Genomic DNA, 21,493 nt, shown 5'->3' on the forward strand with positions numbered 1-21,493 from the left:
AGAGACCAGTATAAAAAGAAAAAATTCCTCATTAGTTAAGGAAATTCGATTCGAGCATATCTTTAAAGTATATCTTCAGCCATTACCTTTAGTAGGAGAAGAAACTGAAATGAACGATTTGACTACGGCCTGAAAATAGTGTTTACTAGTCCTGAAAATGAAAGTTCGTATCAATACGAACTGTCAACATTACATGCCTTGATTCGGTGTATGGAAATGATATTACATATTTCCTACAACCTGTCTTTCGAAACATGGTCAGCATATTTCGAAAGACAGATTGTGAAGAATAAAAACGACAAAAGAAAGAGAAAAAGACCTTGGTACAAAAGAAAGACCTTGGTACAAAAACATTTTCGTGAGCAGCTAGAGTTAATCGTCGAGAAACCAAAACAAGTAAGTGGTAATACCAATAGTAATACCAATGGTAATAATACTGCTAAGAGACTATTTTACAATGCGAGCTGCTCTTCTGAAATTGCTGGCAAAACCTTAATAGTAAGTAGTAAATAGCAATAGTAATAGTTGTAGAAAACCTTAGTAGTAGACGTGATATAATAGAATATTCTTGCAAATAGAATCACAATTTACTATTTTTATAATTTAAAATTTGAATAGAATTTTACAGTAAAGCAATAAGTTATTGAGTAAGTTATTACAGTAATGCAATGAGTTATTATGCAATGAGAATTTTGCAGTAATGCTATGCAGTAAGATCATGTGTTATTACCAGCATCCGTGGCACAGTGGTAGCACACTTACCTTAGAAGCAAAGGTCCCGGGTTCGAACACCACCTGGGCAAGTTTTGCGACATCGGTTAGGAAGGACGCGTGAACTTCCGATTAAATGCTCTTCTGCGGTACTCTGTGATAAGACCGTAAGGACTGGTGCACCTAAATAAAAAAATAAAATTTTTTTTTTATATATATATGGTCCATATGGTAGCCACGTCTAGTTTTAATTAAATATTATACCACATTAAAAAGCATAATTATATGTTCCGATTGTGTGCGGAATCTGATCATCAGGTAATATATCGGTCACAAACTAAATTAGAATTTCATTTTATAAATAAAAGTATATAAACTAATATATGATTCGTTAAAATAAACAGTTAAAAGTATAAAAGAAAGAATTAATAGCAAAACAAATACAAACTAGCATTATTTTGATATAATTATAATAAAAGCAGAAAAAAAGTTTAAACATGTTGTAGGTAAACTTTTTTGTTTGAAATCCTATTAACTCTATACTTCAAAAGTTGCACGACTACAAAAAGAAGTTGCGAAGTTCTTTTGTTTCTACTTTTTTTTTATAAGAATTTGTGAAACTTTGAAATACTCTAACTTCGGTCATTCACAGATAAACAACGAAGAAGACAATTAGCAGTAGTATTGTGAAATGTTGATAAGTGAATGTAAAATTTACCGGTGGAGCAGCTTAAAATAACTCCCTGTAAATAAATACTTCCAGAATACTTACTTCCTAGTCAAAAAATACTCCTCCAGTCATTTTAGGCTAGTAAATAAATACTCCCTTTAGTAAATAAGTACTCCCAATGAGAGTACTTTTTATCTTTTAAATTAAATTAGAAAAGCAATCTTTTAATGATAATTGATTTTACCTTTGAAAATTCTGTTTTATGGTAAACTGAGCAGTATTAAGTTACAGTTATGTTCTTAAACTTATTAAAAACCAAGTGAATTTAGTATATCAAATGCTGAAAAAACAGTTTAGGACATCGCGATGCATCGCTGTATCGTAAATTTGTTTTTTCAATATTGAAAGTAAATTTTCAACATTTTTAGAATAAAAAATGGCTCGACATATTGATTTTGTAGCAATTGAAAAATACCTTAAGGAAAAAGTTTATTCTCTAGAAATTAAGATGGTACATACCTCAAAAAATTATATCATAAAATGTTGGTTCTTAGTTATGTCATTTTGATTTATTTTGACAAAAATAAAATTACAAATAAAAAAAATTAAGAAAAAATAAAAATAAAAATTATTCTTCAAAATAATTATGCAAATACCCTAATTATGCAAATTTTTAGTTCCAATATATCTTTTTATTGCAAAAAGATATTTACATCAAACTTTGCTAACTAATTAATAATGCAATTCATGTTCTGAACTAAAAAAATGTTAATAAATCCAAAGTATAACTTTAACTTGCTCAATTACAATAATTTGGGTAAATTTCCCCAAAAAGAAGTACAAAAATGCATATAAAAATAAGTAAAAATAAAATGATATTTTTTTAGTTCAGAACATAGACTTCTATGTAAAGAATGAATCCTGAAAATTTAAATAAATTTGACAAAACAGAATATAAGTTATTTAGAATCAAAGTTAAAAAAATGTAAATCTGAGAAAAACTCATTAAAAGAATAAAAACTTATCTAAACAATTGCTATAAAGTCTAAAAAGTTCCATAAGCATACATTTCACCTTCTGTAGCAATATTTTAATCATCAAAACTCTTTTTTATTGCTCTGAGCTTTTTTCTTCGTTTTTTAACAATATCACTTGATTTTTTTTTAGAACTTTTTATGCACCCTATATCATATTTATGTAAACCGTATATACAAAAATGACAAGGTTGCAAACCAAAGCTATGATAAACACTTAACAAACCATAACCACCTTCAAAACATAGCACTGCAGATGTTACAGCTATATCAATTAATAAATTTCCTACAAAAACCTCTTTTGGGGCAGCATTTCTATATTAAACTCTGCAAAGCTTCATTAATGTTTTTTTAATGTTTTTTTGCAATATAAATTTATTAAAGTCGTAAAGCATAATATAAATACAAGTAGCAGGGACAAGAAGAAGACATAATTGGTCTTATCACAATGCCCCTTAGTCTATACCGTAAATATAAGACAACAAAAATTAAAAAACGTAGCACTATATAATATAAAACATTTTTCTTGTTATATTAGTTTTCGTGTTTCACCAGTAAGACAAGCTTCAAGTAAAGTATCATTGCCTAAATCTTTAAAAATATTTTTGATTTCATCTGCAATAGCAGCAGGAATATTGACTTTACTTTTATATTGATTATTTTTATTTTCAATGGCAGTCTTCTATTTACACCATGAATTGAATGGACAATACTTATGACGTTCTTAAGGCGAAGCATTTTCTGAACCGTGATAAATAATTACAGCTGTTGTCTTTTTCATGCTATATAAGTTTCCTTTATTATCTCTATTAGCACAACCATAGTAGTTTTCAAGTGTGTTTATGACTGGATTAGTAAGACAATTTTTTCCTGATATTATTTTTCTGTCAGAAAGTATTTTTCCTTTGATAGAAACTTTTATCGCACGTAAACATGTTCCCATTCTTTTCTGGACATGGCCAACACATTCTTGTTTTTTTATTGTTAATCCAGGATAAGGGTTATTTATAACAACTTCAAGAAATGATTTACTGTCGCCATCACCCAGATAAAATAAATATCTAAGTTCTCTTGTAGTAATGGATCTTTGAAAGATTTTAAGTATACCAGCAATTTCCATTGAACAAGAGCTTCCTTTATGATAAATAAAGCAGTTGTGTTCTGCTTTCCAACAGTAATATTCAGAAGTGCCTTTTTTGCATTTCCAATATTGGCACTGTTTACAAATTTTTGTTAATGTCTCAATACCTATTCATTTACCATTTGAAATAGCAGTAACGACTCCATTCATGGAGCTCAATCCACGATGCTACCATGATCCATCAAAACTTCCAGTAACATTTTTTATAAAGAACTATAATTTACTGAACATTCTTCTGCTGCCTTTTCATTGATTTTTCAGACTCTGAAACATAAGATCTGTGGATTTTTTCATTTGTAACGTTGTAACATTTTAAAGATATTGGTTGAGGCGTATTGGACATAAACCAACTTTATCGACAATGTCTTTAAAAATTTGAGTGTTAAAAAAAACATAGCATTTAATACCTTGACTGCAATTTGTATCTAGTTCATAATTGAATTCGTCATATTTTATTTTTTTAGCTGATGCAGATATACTTATTTCGGTTGTTTCTTTTGTTGTAGCATGGGACCTAAATTAATTTTGAGTGAATTTGTTACAATAAAATTTTATTATTCTTGCTTTTGATTTCAGTTTTCTGCTAGTTAAGCTCATTATAAGTAAAAAAAATTGGTTTTATTTAATAATGAGAACTAATTTTTTTTTTTTTCTTTATAATAAGTATTTACAATTTTATAAAGTTACATTATCTCAGGTAAGATTAATTTATGTTTTACAATATATAAGTTTTACAATTGTTTGAGTTTATATACATTTATAATTTTAAATATAATTTTTTGATAGTTTTCGGTTTTATTTTTTATCTTTTTTTTTTTTTTGATTTTATATTTTTTTGTGTTTTTCAGTTTTATAATTTTTTGTGTTTTTTCTTTTTTGTTTAGCCACTGTGCTGAAGGATGTCGTAAACTAAGGTTTTTTATTGAATTTTTATTTGAAAGAGAAAGATTTTGTTAAAAATATTAATTAAAGAAATTACAAGACACAAACACCACTTTACAAAAGCTGCATATAACACTTATATGTTGAAATCATATGCAATAAAATAATGGCTGGCAGTGATTGTCTAATCATAAATAATAATATTTTTGTTGCAAAAAAATAAAGCTTTGTAGGGAACAGGAGGTCTTTACTAAACATTTAAAACTGAATTTTGAGCCAGTGTTAAGATTTAGCTCATATATTTAGTTTTAGTTTCCCGTTCTCTACTCGGCAAAATCCATTAATAATACAAAAAAGTTGACAGAAAATGTCCATAGTGTTTCTATGGACATGGTAATTATATTTTAAACTAATAATATTTCTAATGCTCCTGATTACTACCCTGATCACAGCCATTGGATCAATTTTTATGTTACTAAACAAGTGGTGGCATTTACTGTTCCATATTGCACTCATTATTGTTTGAGTGAGTGTCAACAGCAGCTGCGAAGTGGTGATTTTTCTCTGATAAATTCGCAGTCTCGATTGAGAAAATCGAATTTATCGGAGAAAAATTGTTCTGGAATGAAAAGGAGTTATATGCATATTTAAAATACTCCTAAATTTTAACAGAGGGAGGACAGTAAGCAGAGATATGGATGTTGTCCTCGATTTTACCACAAGTTTTGCATTTGTTATTTTTGACTATCTATTGCCTTGTGCTTTTGGCTAGCAAGGCCGCAGAACGTAGACTGTTGTGTAAAAAACGAAAGTGGATATTTTGAGTCGGTTTGCATGCGTGGGAGGTGAAGTTTTTTTTTCCAAATTTGGGTCCACAGCATTGTTGTTTTTGTTGAACTGTTCCAGAAAAGTTCTATTGGCACGACTGTCTTTTTGTTTTTTTCCACTTCTACGTAAAAGTTTTTTTTTGTTTTTAGGGGAATGTTAAAAAGGACCCGTTTTTGCCTAATGTTTCTATTGTTGTTTTGTAGTACTGAGACGTTTTGTTGTCTCAGTGTTTTGGAAAATTGCTTTAAAATGTTCCAGCTTTGGTTTTGGTTCGTAAATTTTATAAGTGAACTAACCAACCAATACCTTGAAAAGTAGTAATAATTTTGTTCTCTTTGCATTCTTTCTGTTGAAAGTGTGTTTTGAGGCGAAGTGCAAGACTTTGCTCCTTTGGTGATAGAATTCCGAGACCCCCACTTTTGACAGGTAAAAAAAGTGTCTCTCTTTTGACCGGATTGAAATTGGTCTTTTGCCACAGATTTTCGAAAATAGCTCTGTGTAGAAGTTCTATCACCCATTCGGGAACGGACAGAACTTTTGCCAGAAACCACACTTTTGACATTGCTAACGAATTTATCAACATAGTCTTCCCCCTAAGTGACAAAGTACGTAGTCCCAGAAACTTGAGTTTTTTCTCTATTTTGTTTAGAGTTACAAGCCAGTTGAAATTGGTAGTATCGCTCAATCTGGTGTAAAAAGTAACACCTAATATTTTGAAACCGGTGTTATTGTTCCTTTCTATGTCGTCCAATTCTGGGTACATTTTAGGATCAAAACCCCCAAGAGCAAGACCCTTGGTTTTTGAGGCATTGATCACTGAACCACTTGCTTTTTCAAACAGTTTAGTTTTTTCGAAAAAAAAGTGGACTGATTTTACGTTCCTGGCAAAAAAGTTCGAATTGTCTGCGTACTGCCGTAATTTGAGGGGTTTCGGTTTACCTGGTAATGAGAAGCCCGATATTCTGCTGTTTTCTCTGACCACCAAAGCGAGAGCTTCGACAAAAACATACAGTAAGAGAGAGGGGGTTGCCCTGTCTAACTCCCTTTTCCGTAGGAAAGGAGACCGAAAGGAAACCACAATTCAGAACAGATGCTGAAACTTCTGAATAAAAGGTGTTAATAAAAGATACGAAATTTTCTCCGAGATTTAATTTTCGGAGAATCTGAAGCAGAAACGCACGATCGACTTTATTAAACGCCTTTTCTTGATCTATTGACAAAACAAAACTAGGTAGATTTTTAAATTCCGCGTAATCTATAAGATCACAGACTAAATGTAAATTTGAGAATATTGTTCTACCTGGGATTCCGCAAGTTTGATTTGGTTCTATAATTTTCCCCATCACTTTTGCAAGTCTTAGGGCCAACGCTTTTGTGATTATTTTGTAATCAGCGCCGATTAAGGATATGGGCCTCCAGTTTTTGCATTCGGTAAGATCTCCTTGTTTGGGAATCAGTGAAATAATTGATTTTTTTATGGAGTGGCTGGTATTTTTTTCTACGAAAGTATTTCGTAGACAAGTTCTTCAAAATCTTTTTCTAGAGTGTGCCAAAAAGTTTTAGAAAAACTCAGCTGGAAGTCCGTCATAGCTCGGAGGTTTTCCGTTTTCAAATTTAAAAAGGGCTTATTTCAGTTCCGCGTTGGTTAGGCGGGTATTTAAAATTTGATTTTCATCATCACTTAAACGTTTAATGATGTGTGACAAGACATAATTTTGGCTGTCTTTGCATAAACTAATTTTGGTGTAAATGTTTTTATAATATGAAACTAGGGAGCTTAGTACTTCACCAAGTTCACTCGTCAATGTGCCTCATTCTTGCGAATTTCGGTAATTAACTTGTTCCGCTGTTGAACTTTTTCCAAATTATACAAAAATTTTGAAGGTTTTTCTCCTTCGATTAGTTTTTGTTTTGTGCAATTAAACGCTCTGGGAAACTGGAGAAAGAAAAGAGCATCGCGTTATACTTCGATTATCTAAATTCGGGTTAGCGTTTTGTCGCTCCCGTTGGGTTTCGTTTTCAATCCTTTTGATGTTTTTTTGTTTTTTTTTGCATTTTCCTGTATCGATATATGTTGTAATTCAGCCCTAATAAAAAGTTTCCAGTAGACCCACCATTTTAAAATTGACTTATACGACCGTTTTTTAAATTGTTGACCGTTTTTTATTTTAATTACCGTTTTTTATTTTAATTACCGTTTTAAATTGTTGACCGTTTTTTAAATTGACTTATAGGACCGTTTTTTAAATTGCCAATCCTGAATTAAGAGCTTAATTTTCTGCCTATGCACCTCTATTTCCAAAAGGGAACAATTTAATTTCCAGTATCCTGGTCCTCTCCTAGCTTTACTAAAATTGACGGTTGTTGTTAGAAACTCGTGGTCGGAAAAAGGGTTGGTGAGAATTTAGGTGTATGTTGCTTTTTGACGATTTTATCAGGGCAGTAGGTTCTATCGAGTCTACATTTTACTTTCTGATTTCGCCATTATAGGTGTTTACTTGAGATTATAGGTGTTTACTTGAGATTATAGGTGTTTACTTGAGATTATAAGTGTTTACTTGAGATTATAGGTGTTTACTTGAGATTAGTATCATTACTATTTGTAAATATCCTTGATGTAAGATCTTTATTCAGAATAAATTTGATTTGATTTGATTTGATCGTCGTCAATACTGTCTTTTGTTATCTTATTGCTTTTTCGAGAGATTCCTCTTTGTTATCTTTATTTATTTCAGTTTCTCCTTCGCATGATACTTCATTTTTGGATTAAACGTATTATTTTTTCTCTTTTTTGGGTTAAACGTATTATTTGTCTTATTCTTGGCTCTTCGATATTTTTGTCTCCTTACTACATACTTTTGGCTGTTCGATTTCTATGGGATCTTTATTTTTCTTAATTTCAATGGTAGTATTCAGCATTTCTGTTTTTGGGCTTGACAGTGGTTATACCTCAGGTGTTGACTCGTTTGGTTCTAAAGACATTTTTTCTGAAGCATCATGGTTTATCGGTGCGGCTGGATTTTCAGGTTTTGAAAAGGATTGAGGTTGCCTGTTGTGTTTATACCTCAATGTATAGCCATCTACATTTTGATAACGAGGCAATGGGTTTATATGAGGATTTTTCCAATTATTTATTATAATTATTACATTGCCAGTAAATATAAACTCGCCGTGGACCTTACTTTTTGACAACTGTAAGACTCGAAAATTCCTCTTCCATTTGCTACGTGTTTTCCTAAAGCTGTGATCGCTGTGGATTCACCACTGACTAAGAGACCTATAGGTATATTTTGGACCAGAATGTGAACATAACGGATGAAATTTTGTGTTATTGATAGAGACACATTTTTGATTGTTAATTCGGTTTCAAGAAATTCGGAAACTTTGTTTGGAGTGTTGACTACAAACTCGAAGTATCGATTGCTCTAATGCCTGGTTATACCCCAGACGTAACATAAAAGGTTTTTCATCGCAATAGCATCCAAGAAATCTTCGACACTGCAATTCAAATCACCATATCTGCAAATCAGTACTGGGTAGTTGTCGTTAGAAGACGTGGGTTTAAAAATCTCAAGGTTAATTCTATCGCTTTCAACTCCAGTAACAGGTGCAACTACGCTGGCATAACTTTTAGCCATTACAAAAAATAAACTAAAACCCAAAACCACAACGCGAACAAAAGTGATTGAAGTTAGTATCACTTCAGTGCAATAAATTATTTTCCACTAATAAATCCAATAAAACAAAAACAAAAACCACAAGCAAGACTAAAAAGTTTCAGTATCTGTTTTTTTTCGTAGTCGTATGAGTACTTAACGTAGTATGAAATATATAACGTAGTATGAGATACGTAACTTAGATACATAATATGAAAAAAAAACTTCACCTCTCACGCATGCGGACCGACTCAAAACATCCTCTTTAGTTTTTTACACAACAATTTACCTTCTGCGGCTTTGCTAGCCAAAAGCACAAGGCAACAGATCGTCAAAAATAACAAATGCAAAACTTGTGGTAAAATCGAGGACAACATCCATATCTTTGCCTACTGTCCTCCTTCTGTTGAAATTTGGGAGTATTTTAAATATGTATATAACTCCTTGACATCCCGAAACAATTTTTCTCCGATAAATTCGATTTTCTCGATTGAAACAGCGAATTTATCGGAGAAAAACCCCGCTTTGCAGCTGCTGTTGACACTCACTCAAACCATCATGAGTGCAATATGGAACAGTAGATGCCACCGCATGTTTAGTAACATAAAAATTGATCCAATGGCAGTGATCAGGCTAATAATCAGGAATATTATTACCCTAAAATATAATTATCATGTCTGTAGAAACACCGCCGACATTTTCTGTGAGTATTTTTGTATTAAAAATGTTTTCTGTCAAGAAGAGAATGGAAATCTGAAACTAAACATATGAGCTAAAATAAAACAACGGCTCGTATATGTTTAGTAAAGATTTCATTCCCTCTGCAATTTTTTCTATGTTATACAACAAAATTATTATTATATATGATTAGAAAATCACTGCCAGCCCTTATTTTATGAAATATTATTTAATGCCAGCCCAACACTATAGATAAACACATAAGTGTTTATCTATAGTGTTCGTAATGTTTGTGTATAAGTCCTGTAATTCTTTTTAATTTGTTTTGATATAAATCTTTTTTTCCTTATGAACCTTTCTTCAACCTATTTTAGAATTAGTCCTTTTTATAACCTAATCTAAACTCTCGATTTCTTTCCGCACAAAGACAAGAAAATAAAAAACACAAAAAAACATAAAACCAAAAAACACAAAAAATATAAAATCAAAAAACACAAAAAAATATAAAATACAAAAAACATATAATAAAATAAATAAAAAATAGAAAATGTATATATTTACGAACATTTGTAGAAACTATAAATTGTAAAACTATAGAGAACCTGAGTTAATGTAATTTTAAAGAAAAAATTGTAAATATCTATTTTTTTGTAATAAAAGAAAAAAAAAAAAAGATACAAGGTATAACATTTTCTGTAGATACATAACATTTTCTGTCAACTTTTTTGCATTAATAATGTATTTTGCCAAGTAGAGAACGGGAAACTAAAACTAAATATATGAGCTAAATCTTAACAAGGGCTCAAAGTTCAGTTTTAAATGTTTAGTAAAGACCTCCTGTTCCCTACAAAGCTTTTTTTTACAACAAAATTATTGTTATTTATGATTAGACAATCTCTGCCAGCCATTATTTTATGATATATGATTTCAACATATAAGTGTTATATGTAGCTTTTGTAAAGTGGTGTTTGTAATTTGTAATTTGTAATTGCTTGTAATTTCTTTAATTATTATTTTTAACAAAACCTTTCTCTTTCAAAATACTCTTAACAAATGTTAACCAAATCTTCAAATAAAAATTTAATAAAAAACCTTAGTTACTTTACGACATCTTTGCGCACAGTGGCTAAACATAAAAGAAAAAACACAAAAAAATATAAAACCGAAAAACACAAAAAAATATAAAATCAAAAAAAAAAACACAAAAAAAATATAAAACTGAAAAACACAAAAAAAAAATTTTTTGTTTTTGTTTTTATATATGTATATATGAATATGTATACGTTATTATATATATAGATATTATAGTAGATCAGAAATATTAATTTAAAATAATAATTAAAATAGTTAACGCAGAGATGACTAAACCATAAAATACAGAAGAAAAAAATGTTTTATTTCCTAAAAATAAAGATTTCGATATAAAAGCGTAAACCTTTAACATTTTGTGAACATGATTTCCAACGAAGAAGCAACTATGACAAGCTTGATGTTGTAATCTACATGACTGCAAAACAGATTGGATTCCCTTCAATATCGGCCCCATTCCTTATGTTAATTTAAATTTAGAGCATTCCGCAATTTCTTCCTCCTTCAAAATTAGGTTCAAATATTGATGTATAAAAAATGTGGATAACAAAGTCATTTAAATATTAAAAAAAAAAAAAAAAAGTCCATAAAATGAAAATCTATGCCCTCAAAATTACTTCCAGTGCTATTTAATGTTGATACCTTTTCTACTCTCTTCGACTTTAACAGTGCAATTATCTCATAGTACATTAACTGCAAGTAATATGTGTTTTCAGGGTTGCAAAGTACTTCAATGATTATTGTATCTTGAATAAGAAGAATTTTCAAATTTACATTATAAATGGCATAATCTATCTGACAAATTTCTGCTTGGTTCTCAGCATATTTGTCAAACTCACATATATATATATATATATATATATATATATATATATATATATATATATATATATATATATATATATATATATATATATATATATATATATATATATATATATATATATATATATATATATATATATATATATATATATATATATATATATAGGAAACTCGCAGAAGACTAAGCAAAGTCTTTTCATCGAGAACTTTAAAATTCAAAATAAACTAAAAATTTAAAGAGTAAATACACACATTATTTTTTTGAGGTCTACTGTTCAGTAATATTTTACTTAGTATAGTTGCTAACAATTTTTTTTTTTTTTTTTTTAAATTTATGTTTTATTTCTATTTAATTTATTTTCATAGCTTAAATTGTTCTTTTTACATTTTATTATATTAATTGTTCTTTTATATTTAATACATATCGATAAAATTGGTATTGCTAATTATGAGATCTTTTAGTTTTTTCTTCAGGGCAATAAGATTATCCAATTTAGTAAGTTCTATATTTTGAGGTATTGTTTTGTTGTATAAATAAAGGCCACGGTATACAATTGAAAATCTCGAAAATTTTGTTTTTTTTATGGGCAATGTAAAGTTTTCGGTTCAATTTTTAGTAATGGTAGCATGCTTGGTATTTTGTTTTTTTGCTGGTTAGAATCACACAAGATGTATTTTGTTTTTTCTTGATTTAAAGATAATTTATTTACTTTAAACCAAATGTTTAGACTCTCAAGATCATCATTTGCAGATTTAAAAAGAGATTTTCAATTGATGCTGATGAACAAAATAAATTTGTGTCATCAGCAAACATTATTGCATCGAGTTTTTTTAGTGATTGTGGAAGATCGTTAATATAAATTAAAAATAAAAGAGGACCAAGAATGGAACCTTGGGGAACTCCGCATTTTATTTTTAGTAAATTAGAATATTTATTATCGTTCGAAATAACACACTGTTTTCTGTTGCACAGATAAACCAATCTAGGCTAGTATTTTTTATTCCGTATTTTTCCATTTTTTTTAGTAAGATATCATGAATTATTGTGTCAAATGCTTTGGATAGGTCTATAAAAGTTCCTAATACAAATTGCTTTTCATTAAAAGAATCACTTATGCTATTAACTAAATCTAAAATTGCTGTGTTGCTGTGTGCTTGAAAGCCGAATTGTTTTTTATTTATGAACTTGTTTTGAATTAGGTATTCATATAATCTATTGTAGATTATTCTTATTATTAGTATTTTAGAAAAGGTTGGAAGTATTGAGATTGGTCTGTAATTGTTTATTAGAAATGTTTCACCGGTTTTAAAAATAGGTACAATTTTAGCTACTTTTAATTTATCTGGTACAGTTCCTGTTATAATTGATGACTTAAATATTTCGAAAATAGGTTTGCGTATCTCCGAAAAGACATTGGCGACGATATTACTGCAAATGTCATCTATACCTGGAGACTTGTTTGTTTTAAGAGAGTTTATTGCATTTTCGAGTTCATCAATTTTTAGTTCTTTAAATATTAATTCGTTGTTGACACTAGTTAGATAAGTTTCAAATGAGTTGTTTGGACAATTGACTTTTGAAGCTAGATTTGGGCCTATGTTGACAAAAAAACTATTAAATTTTTCTGAAATTGCATTATTATTGTCATACTCTTTATTATCTATGACAATTTGAGCAGGTAAACTATTTATTTTGCAGGTTTTTATCCCAATTATTTCTTTCATGATATCCCAAGTTTTCTTAATATCACCATTTGTGTTTTTATTTTATTTGAATAATAGTTTTTCTTTGAATATTTTTTAATTTTTTCAAACAAGTTTTTATATTGTTTGTAAACATTTAGGTTTGCCTCATTTCTATTTTTTAAGTATTTAATATAAAGTTTTTATTGTTTTTTTGAGGATTTTTTAATACCTTTGGTGATCCATGGAGTCAAGTAACAAAGCTAAAATTTCATTATTTTCCTAAAGACTCTGAAAAAAGAAATCAGTGGGTAAATCAAGTTGGAAAAGGTTTATTAAATTTTACAGTTTATGATAATAAAGTGGTTTGCTCTAATCATTTTGAGTTTATATAACCTACTTTTGCTTCACCAATTCCAACTTTGTTTTGATTATTCGTAATACATATGAGGAATCTTCTACAAATAGAAGAAAACTTAAAAAATTGGATCTTATTGTGGAATCAGATTCAAACAGTTTCTCCGCAAATTTAACTATATAAAGTGAAAGTTATGATACATCTATTTGGTGTAATGAACCAATACGAGGATCAATGATTTTTGCTAATTTAACTAGAGATTCTGATGTTTAGTTTCTTACTGGCCTAGCAAATTCAAATATCTTTAAAATGCTGTTTTCTTATTTGCAGAGGAAAGGAAATGTAATGCACTACTGGAAGGGTAAGAAAAATACAACTAAAGACTTCACCAAGAGATTTAAAAACAGTATCATTAAAATCTCAAACATTGCAGCAAGGATTTCTTCTTGTAATGATGCATATACATATTTATGCTTTTAACTGAAGATCTTGCTCATTGTTTTATGGTTTCTACTTTTGTAGTCTGTTCAGTATTTGTAACATGGATAAAACTATTTTCTTGAGTTAAAATGGATTATACCTTTTCCAAACAGAAATATTATAAATAGAAATTTACCAACCATGTTCAGGAAGTGCTATTCAGAATTCTCTGTAATAATTTATTGTTCTGAACTCTTTATTGAAACACCGTTTAGTTTGGAGATAGCTGCAGCTTGTTTGTCAAATTATAAACACCATTATACTGTGAAAGATTTAGTTAGAATAATGTCCAATGGTGCAGTTTCTTTTTTGTCTAATTGCTGACAGAGCTAGTGATGTTTTCAAAGTTAAAAATTGCCGATTTTTGAAATACTTACAACCTGGTGATATAGTTATTGCAGATTCAAAAATAAAGATCTTCTAATGCAGTTTTCAAAATTAAAGATCCTCTAGCAAATTACCAGTGTAACATTTTACACTGGTAATTTGTACACAATTTTTCAGATGACATAATATGATGTACGGAAAACCTCAGAAATTGCAAATGTTAGAATTTATGTTGAGCAAGTTATAGGGCGTATGAAAAACTTTCGCATATTAAAAAATGAAATGCCAGTCACATTGTTGCCCTTACGTGATAGATTATTTCATACTGTAATAATATTATTTGATAAAAACAAAGCATAAGTTGTTTAAATAATTGAAAACATAAGCAATATCTTCTTTTTTTGTTAAATAAAAATTTTTACAGAAGTATGTACATGTAATATATGTATGTATATGTAAACATATATATATATGTTTGTGTTTTTGTTAATTCATTTATTATTGCTCATTTTTTTTAAAACATTGAGAATTTATAGAATACACATATCATAATATATATATATATATATATATATATATATATATATATATATATATATATATATATATATATATGTATATATATATATATATATATAAATATATATATATATATATATTTATATTTATATTTATATATATATATTTATATATATATATATATATATATATATGTATATATATATATATATATATATATATATATATATATATATATATATATATATATATATATATATATATATAAATATTGATTCTACAGCATTCCCAATGAAACCAGAGACTGCAAATATTGCATTCAATACTGTTATCTTTTCAGTATCAAATTCATTTTCATTTAAGCATGGCTTGTCACACAATGGACATGTATGTAAATGTATAAATCCAAGCAGGTAACGTTGCACATAAATTTTAAAAAGCAGAATTAAACATGGAAGCACTCTTTGTTGATGATCTTCATCAAACGTGATTTAGTTTACTAGAACATCTTTCTTTGTATAGACTACAAAATATTTTGAGTTATAACCAGTGATTGCCATTTGGCCAATTATTTGGGTGTAGTATTTGTGATTTTTTTTAACATGACTTTGTTGTCAACCATCTCCAAGACATCATTTTTCTTCCGTGAAATATTTATTTCTTCATCACAAATATTGAAGGGGCATTTATATTCTACACAAGCTCTCAGGCAACACTGACATTAAAAAATGTCCGGAAAAGCACCAAGATATGGGAGTGGTTTATGCAAGAAATTAATAACAAATTATTAACTTCGGATTTTGATATTTTACCTTCTCAGTTGGCATAAATGCTTTAGCTGCGTTTTTCTTAACTTCTTTACCCCATTTGATAGATGCTACATTTTTCAATTCAACAGTTTCGGCAATAGCCTTAAGAAGTGGCGTAACTCTGCATTTAACGTCTTTTTTGCGGTTTGCTAAAAAAGATGTAACCGTTTTGTGAACAGAATAAAAGCAGAATGATGTTTTTCGTCCTCTGCGTTGTTCCCACCATTGCTTTGAGTGTTATTGGTTTCTTGTAGCTATTTCTAATTCTTGTTGTTAAAGGGCATTAAACGTAAGCATATCAAGAAATCTATCAGTCACACTACGTCGATCCGTCGGCGAAAAACTTATTTATAGTTCCAAAGTATAAATACACTTTTTTCAGTTTGTAGTGACCAATATAAATAGTTTCAAAGGCTTTGCTTTCTAAGATAAAAGCAAATATTTGTAACAGGCTATTGTTTTATATCAATAAAGTCAATGGGCTTCAACGGATCAAAATCTCTTTTAAAAGATTTCAAAAGAATTGTGTAGTCAGTGTTAATTTTTTTGCAAATATTTTTTGGCACTTTTAACAACTTCAATTTTCTGCTCATATGCCATTAAAGCTTTGGCAGCAAGGGAGCTATGATTTCGAGAAGATGTTAAACCGCGCTATTGGAGATAAAACTGTTCTCCGCTTGACATTTCCATAAAGTTCTCAAGAGTTTCAACTTTTTCATCGCCAGTTTGCGTTGCATCCATATCTATTTGTTAGTTTGTTTTAAGAAATTTTAATTCAGTTTTATAACAATGAAACAGTTTTGAAATTAAGCTCATTAAATTTGGACGCAAAAGGACCATTTTCCTTCTTTTTAATAAGGTTAAAGATTATAAGTTTTTTGACAGAAATAAAAAGGAAGAAGTGTTATTTCGACATTAATTGAGTTTATTATATATAAAACACTTTGGTTTTATATATATAATAAACTCAATTAATGGTGTTATATATATGGCTTTATTTTTAAATAACAAATATTATTTGAAAAAACTACTTTTATTAAATAATAATTTGTTTTTGAAATAAAAATAAAAATGTTAAAAAATCGCAGTTACGGCATAAATTTAAAGTTTGTTTGATTACTGATTACCCAAGATGCATTTCGCAACCGCGATAAAGGTCTATTGTTAAGTTAGTCATTATTTAAAATCATTAAAATAGCGCTTCGCCTAATAAAACTTCGCGCGTTTACTTTCTAAAATCTCTACAATAAATTTTATCAAATTTAATAACAGCAAATTTACCTTCGTTTCGTAACCGTTTAACTTCTTCCCAAAGCTTCTTTCTTTCTAACATCGTTTCTTTTGCAAAATCTTCATTAATATAAATGCCGGTTCCTTTAAGTTTATTTACTGAGCTTAATATTTTATTTTTATCAAGATAATTCAAAAGCTTTAAAACGATTGATCTTGGTGTTTTATTATCTTTAACTGCACCGACTCGGTGCGCTCGTTCCACCACTACTTCACTTAATATATTTAGTTTTGTTTTAAAGATGTCTTTTACAGCCTTTTCACAATCACTCCAGTTTTCTTCAGGGTTATCTTTTATGCTATCGATACGTAAGTTATTACGTCTCAAACGATTCTCTAAGTCAATAGATTTTTTTTTCAACATCAAAATTTCATTATCATATTTTGTTTTTATATGAATAAATTCATCCCTAGCTTTTTCTTCTTGGAAATTTAAGCTGACTTTTATTTCGTCAACTTCATTTTCAACTCTTCTGATATTTAACTTGTTATTGTTTATTTCAGCGTCCATTTTGTCTAACCTTGCTGTTGTTATTTTGAAGTTCGAACTTTTTATTGTAGTGAAGTTTTTTTCATGATCTTTGAGTAATCTCTCCGTTTCTGCTAGTATACTTTTTTTTTTGTTCTTCTAGTTTGCTTGTGATAATTTTTTCTATATTTTTAATATTTATTTCCATTTTTATTGTAAATAAAGTTATTCTCAAAAAAAGAATGTCTTACACGTCTTGTGCCGCAAACGCAAAAAATATAAAATCAAAAAAAAAAAAAAAATTATAAAACCGAAAACTATCAAAAAATTATATTTAAAATTTTAAATGTATATAAACTCAAACAATTGTAAAACTTATATATTGTAAAACATAAATTAATCTTACCTGAGATAATGTAACTTTATAAAATTGTAAATACTTATTTGAAGACAAAAAAAAAAAAATATATATATATATATAGATATTAGAGCACTTGCTTTTTAAGCAGGAAATCTAGGTTCGAAACAAGCTCTTGACAAATTTTCGCGCCATGGCAAGGAATTAGGCGTGAACTTTCTGGTTAAATGTACTTTCGCGGTGTTCTGTGACAAGACCGTAAAGACTTCTTGGGGCACCTAAAATAAAAAATAAAATAAAAAGATACACTTAGTATATAAGTATATAAGTATAAGATATAAGTAGTATATAAGTATAAGATCTAATTTTGATCTTATTTTCAGAATCAGCAATGTCAAATTGACCAGAAAAATTGATAATTTAAATTTTGAACTTTTTGAGATATGTACCACCTTAAGGCTGATAATGGAAAAAAATCTAATTTTCAAAAAGCTTGCAAGAATTTTAGCATTTTATTTGGACAATTATTATACCGTAGCAAAAAGTTAGTCATTGGTTGTAAAGATCATCAGCAAAAGATAATATCTGACATTCATTTTGGTCTTAGCGAAAATTCTAAAGCAAAAGCAATGGCTTCGCACCGTGGAAAAGATGCAATTTATCACAAAATCTTTTGCAGGTTTTACTTTTCAAACTCAACTTTTGGGGAGTTTAATTTTCAGATTCAACTTTGGGGGAGTTTAATTTACAAGTTCAACTTTGGGGGAGTACTTATATCCTGGAGGAGTATTTATATCCTAGGAAACAAATACTCTCGTGAGTAATTATTTTCTAGGATATAAATACTCCTGGAGTACATATTTCCTAGAAAATAAACACTCCGGGAGTATTTATTGACGGGAGAAACTTTAGACTGCTACACCGGTATGTTATCAGTAAATTTATTAGCAAATTTTGACATTTTTATAATTGATACGCAACATGGTATTTTATTTGAATCAAAACTTGTTCATAATTTCAAAATTAACTGACGTTTCTTTGAGTTCTAAAAAATGTCAAGCTTGTGACATTTTTTTTTAGATAAAAATACAGCTCAACGACAATTATGGATGCGTTGCGAATTCTGTGACAAATGGTTGTGTGGATCTTGCTGTTCTACTATGGTCAACTATACGCGCAAGAATTGCCAATAAACATACGAAGCTCATTTAAAGCAAAGTAGTGTTTTTTTATTAATTGAAAAAACTCATTTAAATTAATTGATAAATATATTTTTGATTTTATTACCCATTAACGTAGCAAATATGATAAAGGCCGAAGTAATAAAATAGTTGACTAATTACAATAAAAGTAAAAAATACTACTACTTATATTTAAAAAGACCTTTTTTATGTGCATTTTCTTGTTTTCTTTGGTGCCCCAAAAATATTGAGTACTAGTTTTTATTTTTCATTTTTTTATTTTTACAATATCAGTTATCAATATAATTTTCTGTATTTTTCACGAAAAAAAATTGAAATTTTTTTATTTATGCGTGATAAATAAATGTTCAAAGCTTAAGTGACCAAACTTTACCGATTTTACAGTAGGGGAACACGGGGTAAGATGGCGAATGGGGAAAGATGACTTTTGATAAAACAACTCGTGGTGTTCCCCAGGGATCCATCCTTTCATCCATTTTTCATTTATCCATAGTTATCTATCCTATTGCAATATTGCATGGGGAAGTAGCAACTATGGAAAGCTTAAAAATATTTATAGTAAACAAAAAATTGCATGCAAAATTATTTTTGGCGTTAAGAGAACTGCTCATGGAGAGCCTTTTTTAATGGAACTTAATGCACTCATTGTTTATAAACTTAACATATATCAAGTTATGCTGTTCATGTTTAAATCTAAACATGGTTGTCGCCTAATATATTTTACTCTTACTTTACTAAAATTTCTATATAAAGATTCTATTTCAAACTCAGTTCATTCCAAATTCAATATCGTGGAGCATTTCTATGGAATGAATTTTTTCAAAAAATTAATAAAAATAACATTCTTTAAAACATATCTTTTGAACAATTCAAAATAGTATGTAAACGTTTCTTATTAGGAAAAAATTTTGATCTAAAATATTTATTTTAAAATTTGATTATAAAATAATAAAAAAATATATAAACTGAATAGGTTTTCATCTACTTTTTTTGTTTGTTTTTTTTTGTGAAAAAGTCATAACTTATTTTTTTTTGATCTTCTGACTTTTATTTTTCATTTAAATATGTTGTTAATGAAAACTTATGCTATTTTAATATCTTATTATAAGTTTTATAATATCTTTGTAGAAATATATATATATATATATATATATATATATATATATATATATATATATATATATATATATATATATATATATATATATATATATATATATATGTATATATATATACTTTTATGTTTAAAGTTTTTAAATTGTAATATTAACTGACGGCTTCAATGTTAACGGGGCTCGGTGATAAGACCGGTGTTAACGGGGGCTCGGTGATAAGTATGTCTTCTTCTTGCTCCGGCCATTTATTATATATGTAAACGATTTTTCTCATTGTAAATAGTATTATACGGCAAAATAAAATTAAAAAAAAAAAAAAAAAACTTAACAAAAAAACTTAAAAATGGGTGAAAACGAAACTATATTTCCATCTTGTATTTTAAAACGCCAATTGGTTTTTTAAAATTTTATTAACGCAATTTTATGCGCATAAGTTTACTTTTTGAGCTAAAAAAATACCTTGCTTCCGGTTATTCAAAATGAATGGTGTCGTTCAGGTGAAACTTTTTTAGAAATATTTTTTTGTGAAGCGTGTTTATTTTGTGTTACTTTAGTTAGAGTAGTAAGTATTTTTTAAATTTTTATAAAATTGGAGGCAGAATTTGCAAAATAAGTCATCTTGCCCCGGTCACGTGACCAGATAACAAATTTATGAACTTATTATTTTAAATTTTATTTTAATTTTTTCAACTTGCTAATTAAAAATCAACGCAGGCAATGAGTTATTATGGTATCATGAACACGCTGACAAAGCATTACTGTTTCATGACTGATAGTTTTACAATAACTCAGGCTTTTCAAAACGTTCGCCATCTTGCCCCGTGTTCCCCTATTTTTTTAAAAAAAGATATAAAAGCAATTAACTTGAAATTTTCAGGGTGTGCTCCTTAAAAATTACTTGAGGAGCTGTGCCAGTACAGTACAAGAGGACAAAAGTGGAACTACTCAGGATAATATCTTAAGCTTTAAATGCTTTTCCTTAAAGAAAAAAAAGTTTTCGTTCTTTGATTTTTTCTTTATCTGCTATTTTTGGTAGATAATTTTTTTTTTTTAATTTTATTTAGGTGTCCCAAGGAAGTCCTTACGGTCTTATCACAGAGCACCGCGTAAGTGTATTTAATAGGAAGTTCACGCCTTCTTCCTAACCGATGTCTCGAAACTTGCTCAGAAACTCACAGATCCTTTATTTATAAGGCAAGTGCGCTGCCACAGCGCCATGGCTAGTAAAAGATTCTGCTTATAGGTCTGTATTAGCATCATAAAGATATGAAACTTTTAAGTTCATTTGATGTGTATTTTAGGAGTAAGAACCTTTTATATTTTACTTAGTTTTCTTAAAGTTTTTACTTAGTTTGCTAAAGGCTTGATT

Source organism: Hydra vulgaris, chromosome 12, assembly GCF_038396675.1.
Source record: "Hydra vulgaris chromosome 12, alternate assembly HydraT2T_AEP".
Lineage (NCBI taxonomy): Eukaryota > Metazoa > Cnidaria > Hydrozoa > Anthoathecata > Hydridae > Hydra > Hydra vulgaris.